This window comes from Branchiostoma floridae, chromosome 5 (assembly GCF_000003815.2).
Source record: "Branchiostoma floridae strain S238N-H82 chromosome 5, Bfl_VNyyK, whole genome shotgun sequence".
Classification (NCBI taxonomy): Eukaryota; Metazoa; Chordata; class Leptocardii; order Amphioxiformes; family Branchiostomatidae; genus Branchiostoma; species Branchiostoma floridae.
The window spans coordinates 20,093,016-20,101,447 of NC_049983.1; the positions used below are offsets into that span (position 1 = coordinate 20,093,016).

The 8,432-nt window shown below is 43.5% G+C and overlaps 1 long non-coding RNA gene across 1 annotated transcript in view; it reads right to left on the reverse strand.

Annotated features, from left to right (window-relative positions):
• Nucleotides 1–2,514, reverse strand: part of LOC118415107 — a 3,589-nt gene extending 1,075 nt beyond the window's left edge. The window contains exons 1-2 of the long non-coding RNA XR_004831071.1: nt 1,944–2,514; nt 251–299 (exon numbers count right to left, since the gene is read on the reverse strand). This is a non-coding gene — a long non-coding RNA (uncharacterized LOC118415107). The remainder of the gene's footprint in view (nt 1–250; nt 300–1,943) is intronic.
• Between the last annotated feature and the right edge of the window lie 5,918 nt (nt 2,515–8,432).

An 8,432-nucleotide genomic window follows, 5' to 3' on the forward strand; every position in this document is an offset into this window, starting at 1 on the left:
AAACGTCTACAGGAGAATTAAAAGAAGGTTGTGAAACGAAGAAGACTTTGTTCGACTGATAGAATGCTGTTTTCGATTCATCAAGAAAAACGCTTACAATGACAATTATTGCATATCACCCAGATCAACAGAAAACAACAAATACACTATTGTCTCTGGACATATATCTTGTCACTATAAGACATGATCTTTTACGTTGACCCATAGGCTGTGGGCCCTTTCTCTGTAACGAATTGTTAGTCTACCTCACCTTTATGCAGCAGTGAATTCCTTCTGAAGTCTGCGGGCGGCCATGCTACCTGCGCGAACAGAGATAGAATAGGCATAAATACATTGCAGCCATTTCCTGCCATTCACCGAGAATCAAATTGGTTTGCCTTTTATGAAAAACAGCTGGTCGTTACTGGAATATTCATTGAGTCATATGAATCTTGTCGAAAAGGAGGGGATATTACATATAGATAAGGCCAAAAAATCCCGGCGGAACATTAACTAAACACAAATTCCGAACGCAATTAACTGCCAACGATCAACTCAAGAATCTCTGCAATCATTGATATTTCAGTCTAATTAATGCATGTTGGGTCGGTAACAAAATTAAAACTGGACCGCTCGGTTGAGTGGTAGTGTACCCAAGCGTACAATTTATAACACTTGTTGACACATTGGACCATGGTCGTCGGAATATCTGCTGAAGAGACTAAGCAACGCAGTAACATAGAGAACTGCTACGTAACCTCTTACAACCACACCGCCGACACAACACGCTTACAGTAAAAAAATAAACACGTCAAACAAGAATGTACAATCCGTGTAAACGAACAAAAATACACGTCTAAACTGACATCAAATCACAACAAGACCGGTACAAAGAAAAAAAAGAGCTGCAAAATATCTGATTCAATGACAACAACAAATCATTACCATCACATCGATCACGCATCAAACAACAAAACAAAGTCTCAAAATAAAATAACTAAAATTTAGAACCTACAACTTACAAGAGCAAAGCCGATGACCTTAACTGATGATATCAAAAGAAAGACTACATTATGATACATGCAATGCAACTTAAGCATAGTATTTTTGATATCTTAAAATTATCATAAAAGTTTCAGTATCAAATTCCCTTTTCCATCGAGGGCTCCCCGGCACCTCTACGGTGCTAGGAGTGATGCATGTCCGCCAAGGCATCTGCGCATACGGGGTCGTTTACGGACTCGCTCCCTCCCTGGGACCCCAGAAACTGAATTCTGCTTTTGCTTGACTTCCGGTTTTGTAAGATCCAACCTCTCCCCCTCCATATTTACATTTCGGAACGGCCATCAAATCCGTAATCAACACAGCTTTCTAATCGTATTAGTCGCGAATCCAGCAAAACCTGTCTAGAAAAACAGATGGCGTCTACAATAAGTCTACTCAACTTAAGTGCTACAACGGTTTGACTTTCTTTCTCTCTTGCTAGCGGTAGAATTTGACGAAGCTCGAAAATCTGACTGGGTTTAATAGCATGGCATTCTCACTACGGTAAACCTGACTTGCAGGAGATAAACTCGTATTTATGAAATATAAACAGATTTTGGCTAGATCTAGAGGGCCAAGAAAAGGAGCGGTATCGCAGTACCTCTCCGTACACTTGAAGCTTCGTCACACAGAAGCCTAGAGCTAAGTAAGGGTTGAAATCGCATCACCGAAGAACTTATTCACCAATCCAGACACAAGTACATGTACAAAGGCATCAACTGGAAGTCTAGACCTTGGTGATTCTAGGAGAGATATACACGGTATCGGCCATAGAACAATCTGACAATGACACTACACAATGAATGCCGACCGATCTAACCGGAGAGGGAATATCAAAAACTACATTCTTTCAATGATATAACTTTCCGCTGCACCAAATGCAAGGAACAGGCCATTCAATCGGAGAAAAACCAACATACCTTGTCAGAAGTGATGCATGTCCTTGTATCTGCAGCGGAAACAGACTCCAAACTACAGTCGTAGCGTCCAGAAAAGTTACAGCTGAGATGACCCAAACCCCATGTTAACGCCTCGGACGCCCCGCTCCTTCTGTCTCGTCCACAGACAAGGACCGGAGTGTATACCCGGACCCTCCCAGTTTCGGAAGATTGACAGGAGGGGGGCAGTTTTGTCCTATTGGTCAAATGTTTTAAAACTTCTCCCTGATTGGAGAAGCCATAGGTCGGGGGGGATCAAACCAGTTTGAACCTGTTCGGTCTTCTGCAAAAACTGGCCATAAGGTCCCTTGGGAAAGCATTGAGTCACTGACCTTTGAAAGGTTTCTAGGTCACAGGCCCGAGGTCTGTCCCAAATCAACAAATAGCCGGGCTTGCAAAACAGGCGATGGTAGAAATGTGTTTTCGGGTCTGTTCCAGATCAACAAACAGCCGTGCTTGCAAAACAGGCGATGGTAAAAAATGGTGTTTTCGCACGTGCCAGATTTGGCTCCAGGCATGGATTTATAGTTGCTGGGCGGACAGGACAAGTCAAAACACGACAAACAACCACCATGTGCAGGGCACTGTTATTTTTCACACAACTGATGGATCTTTAACTTCAAAACAATAACTACGTTCTGATACTGTAACTCCATTATGTTTATCACCAATGATAACTTATCATAAAAAAGTTTGAGTTACAAATTCACTTCACCTACTATTGTTTAGCCTGGTATTAAAGCTGGAACTGCAAATGCATACCCCGGTACTACGCATACCTCTACTGTGCTGGGAGTGATGCTGGCCCGCCAAGGAAGATTAGGGCACACGAGGTCTATGGATGATATCAGTGGGCTCATCAATTTTTGCTTGATTTGGAAGAAAACTAAAGGACAACCCCCCCCCCCCCCCCCCCCAAAAAAAAAACACTCAAGATCATTTGTGGCACCTCTTGAAAACAAAAATAAAAAAATTGTTTTGTTGAGGTACCATGCCTTGTCAATTTCATCATAGGCTAGAAAACTGTGTCCTTCTCCACGCGTTCGTCCTCCAAGTTCAAACCCACTCGTGGCCCAGTGTACGGGAACCCTGCCGGGTTTGGGTAGACTCTCCTACGACAGAGGACACAGACTGAGGTGACTCGGTACTATCTTGAATGGCAAGATGTTGTATCCATTATCCCGCATTTCTGTGTCTTTCCTGACCTCCTCCCAACACCCTAATCATGTTGTTGCTTTGGCCTCAGCAAAGTCTTGTAGCTCTATATTTAGCTTTTCGAATTTACCGCGTCCTTCTGACCGGTGGGGGCTAACGGTACAGCATGGCTTGTCTGCACCGATCTTGCTGGCCGGTTTCCGGGCGAACAGGTTGTTTGTTTATGTTGCTTACCCAGCAAACCGCCTAATGGCGGCGTTACACCCAACGTTTGAACTGAAGAGTACAAGCTGCATATCAGGACAGAATAACAGATTCATTCACGTCGAGAAAGTGTACATGTTGTAGTTTCTTTAACGTGCCCGAGGTGTACGTTATTGGAGGTTGAGGTTGTGTAGTGGTGCATGGTGGAGTGTCAATCATATCTCATATTTCCCGACAGGAAATATATTATCTTTGAGGGTGTATTCCTCTTCTTTTTCTGTCATGTTTGAACACATTTTCACATGATTTATTAAAGTCAATAACAAATGAACAGAACTTAAGAATTTCTGGACCCTCGTGTGGGTTGATTAGAGATGAGTACGACGAAGTAGCAATTACTCTGAATAACTTGCATAATTAATTAGAAAACGATACATTTTGTGGGGAGAATCCATAACGGTGAAATATAGGAATTCCGAACTTATAAGGCAGGTACTTATCAACAGCTAAACTTTACCCCCAATGGATTGACCTAATTTGCATGATTAAGGATTAAGTATTTCCTAAGATATCTTTTATCTCCTGTCTTCTAAACGATAGGAAGGTAATACTCACAGTATGCAGCTAACATATATACATACATATACGAGTCTATATAAATGAATAGCTATCAATCATTAGTTAGTTCCTAATTTGCATGATAATACCAGCAACACTGTAATGCTTTGAAACGTGCAAAATATTCTACAAATACCCCGAACATAATGAATAAGAACACCTCGAACATTTCTGTTAGTACGAGCATTGTGTATGAAAACCGTGGTGCTATTTTTTCTCTCACTAACTTGCAATACGGTACAGAGCAGAACCAGATCAAATTGCTGTGCCATAGGCATAATTATCTCAAAGCAGAGGTAACGGTGGGGGAGGGGGTAAAGGGATAGTTAGTAGAGTGATATCGTATGGAGTAAGTATGCATAGTGTTCGGCTCAGACCTAAGTGGTTTCGGCTTCTAATCCGTCGCTGATCTTGTGCCCTTGGGGAAGGTAAACATTACATGACTTTGCTCACTTCACTCATATAAAAATGAGTACTTAATTAGCTAGTTTGGGAAGTCCCTCGGATGGGACATTAAACGGGGGTCCCGTGTGTGAGGACAGCCGTAAAAGAACCTGCCACACAAAAGAGTAGGGGTTCTTCCCAGTGTTAGTGGATCAAGAAGTATCAACAACATGTGGCTATGATAATCTAGATCCATATGTCCCTACATCTCTGACCAAAGTGCATATGTTTTTGATTTGTCCCTAAACCACGGAGTCTTCCCTGAATCCCGGAAAAGAGCAAATGTGGTACCAATTTTCAAAAAGGGGGACCCTGAGGAACTACTGACTTGTATCCCTACTCTGTCCAAAATCCTTGAAAAAATTGTATTTAAGGACTTGACGATATTTACCGGGGGGGGGGGGGGAGAAGGGCTAGTCCAAAATGGTTCTGGTAAAAAAATTTTCTATGGCCCTCCCACCGCCCTCAAACATTGTTCTATGGCCCTCCCCCCGCCCCCAAAAATTTTTCAATGGCCCTCCCCCCGAAATTTTTACTTACTTTTTCCATTACACACACTGTGTATCATTAAATAATATAACGTTAGCAATAATGATAGCGGTAGTGTTGTTTGAACGGGCCCACGATCGGGGTGTCAATACCCGCGCGTCAACAAATTACGCACGTTGGAGTCCTGCTGCCTAGTGCTGGGGCATATCTCTCCCAAAGTTTTAAAACAGCCGACTTTTCATTTTGATGACATGTATACAAACATGTAGCACTTGACGTTGTTATACTCGCACTGCAGCGGTTATAAGACTTACCTTGTCTGATATCACTTCTCCAATCTACGTGAAAAAAGTCTTACTGGGAACGTTACACAAGATCTCGAAACTGAGCGCTTGAACTTTCCGCCAGACCGACGGCTATAACTAAGTATAAGGCCGTCCTGGGATCGGAGCGCCGAAGGCCCGACCGGTGTAGGGGGTCCGGGGATTGCTCCCCGGAAAATTTGGAGATTTTTGACCCTCTAAAACGCAATTTCCTGCATTCTGTGAGGAAAAAAAATTGTTAAGTAAACGTGGATTTTATGCGTCCATATCAACGCAGAGAAAAGCGGGTGTGGGAGGGGCATTGCCGCGGCGATCTTTTCCACTACACATGCACGATATTTACACAAAAGAAAATAAATTAATTTTGTAGTTGGACGAGACTTGAGTACATTTTAGCGATATCGTTACTAACCGCTTCAAGACTGCTTTGATCATTCCAAAACGGGAGTTATTTTGGCCAGCCTACAAACTTGCCGAAAAATTTTCGCGCCATCAAGATTACGTCACGTGGCATGCAGCAGAGAGCCCGCTGTCACGAAAGTAAACATCGTAATGTCTTTTATAATATCCCGTTGCCGTCCGTGAGCCATTCCGTTTACAAAAAGACGATGCACGCAGGATCGATATTGATGCCAATTTTAGTTTCTATAGTCTTCGTAAACTTCGCGCGAGCATGGAATCACACGAGAGGCGGCTGCAGCAAAATTCGTATGTTGGGGGGGGGGGACTATATTGACTTAATCCTTGGGGGTCCGGGGGCATGCTCCCCGGGGAAAATTTTGAAGTCTTGACTATCGAAAACGATCTTTCCTAAATTTTGATGGGCAAAATTTGCTGGCAGACTAAGCTAAGTTTAATAGCCTTTCTAGTAGTACTTCACATTGTTTTAGCTTATTATTGAGGGCGACGACGCCCCCAACGTATTTTCACGATTTCTAGTTCCCAAGGCACCAGCCGTCGCAAGGTAGGTCTGGAGAAATGTTGAAATTTGGACCCTCTGAAACACGATTTTCTGCATTTTGAGGGATAAACTTCGCTGGTAGACTGTGCTAAATGTAATGACGAGCGCCGGAGCGTCCTGGGCGCCGGAGGCGCAAGCCATCGCATGGGACGTCCAGAGAAAAATCGAACTCTTGACCATCTGAAACTTCATTTCCTGCATTTCAGGGGCACATTTTCCTTGTATTTATTAAGGCCACTGAGGCAATTTTTTTCAATTGCCCTCGCCCCGGCTCAAAAAATTTTTCGATGGCCCTCCCCCCAGGCCAAAAAGATTTTTCAATGGCCCTCCCCCCTTATGCACCAGCCCTCCCCCCCCCCGATAAATATCGTCAAGTCCCTTAAACACGTGTACAACCACCTGATGTCCCAAAACTTATTACATCCTCTTCAGTCTGGATGTATCCGGAAAGATCCACTGTAGGCCAACTTGTTTGTTAACTGACAAAATTTTTATGGTCACACTCGTCAGCATCTTCAGGAGCTGATCACTCCTGAAGTCTCTGCCTCTACTCATTACGACCTTCGTAACAAACATAATTTACAGTCACCGACTTGTACCACAACTCGTTATCAAAGGTCACATCACTGGAATGGTCTTTATATAGCTGTATGGTCGCTTAATCCTTCGTCATTCAAAAATTACTTAGTAACATTAGCCCTTCGCTTAACACACATTTAGTCACGCCCAGGTACGCCTGCGCTTTACTCACACGCCTCCGTATCGGGACTCGTAGTTTAAACTTTAGCTTATCCACACGTAATTTAGTCGATTGTCCCTCTTGCAGCTGTGGCTCCCGATTTGAAAGCGTTACCCATTATTCACTGTATTGCCCTAACTACAGCCAACTATGACTATCCCTTCTCTACAATCTTCATGACCCTGTAAGCTCAACCCTTGATTTGAAAACACGGTCAATACCCCCCCCCCCCCCAGCTATTTGGGAGAAAGTCATGATTGTGTTTGAGTCTCCTAGTAGCAGCTTTTTCTTGAATTTCAAGAATAAATTTTGTTCAAGAATTCGAGAATAATAAGTCATCTAGTTAAGTTAATAATATGGATCGTCATAATTCTAGCATGTAGGCTGTGAAAAGGAGAGTTGAATGCACCAATGCTGAGGATGTCCCTTTCCACATAGATTGCTTTGTACCATTCATCAAGGAAGGCGCTCCGCCGTGGAATAATGACACCAGCCTAAAGCCATGTATCCTCTCATCTGCAAATGACTGGCAAGTCAGAGTGGACCTAGAGGGTGAAGGGAGCTTCCCAGAAGAAATGGCAGTGACTTTGCTCCGTCCTGACATTACAATATGGTCGGAAAGTGCCAAAGAAGTGGTGATTGGAGAATTGACTGTACCTTGGGAGGACAATGTAGATGCTGCCCATGAGAGGAAGCTGACCAAGTATGCAGAGTTGTGTGAAGTATGTAAAGACAGAGGGTTAAAAGCTTCATGCTACCCATTTGAGGTCAGCTGCCGGAGTTTTGCTGCAACATCCTTTCAAAAATGGCTGAGAGTGCTAGGGTGCAAAAGGAAGGAAATCAAGTCTGTCACAAGAGCTGCAGTAGAAGCGGCTGAAACGGGTTCTGCATGGATCTGGAACAAGTACATCCAGGTCAAAAAAGGCTGCAACATAGCCATTCTGTAACTCACCAGTGGGAGGTGGTGTACCAAGCACTGCTGGCCCCCCACCCCGAGGGAATATTGATCTTAATGGGCTGAAATTTCCAATGACGGGTGGTGATCAACTGATGATCCCACTGGTGAGGCACACAATAACATCAAGTGTGTATAATTCAACTGGATCGTCATAATTTTAGCATGTATAATACATATAGGATGTTATTAGTTGTGTAAAGCTAAGGGCACAACCCGCTTTTTATATTTCAGCCATACGTAGTATGGTGACATATATATTGTCTTCGTAATGTTTCTTCTTTCTCCTGTCAAATTTTCAAATCGAATCATCTCCGTCGTTTCTGGTGGCCTGAGTATCATCCTCCGTAGTAATTCCGTTTTTGTATTATCTTTTGACCTGGATATGCTTGGTGGCTTGTGACGTACAGCTAAGGGCACAACCCGCCGTACGTGCAAATACGTGCTGTCTACGTGCCAAAACGTATGCAATATTTTGGGTTCCGTAAGTGGTAAGGACCGCCTCCGTATGAACTCGTAGGGAATCGAAGTGATTTTGGAGCACGCAGACAGCCGTAGAACTTGCAGGAAAAACTGTGTGCTA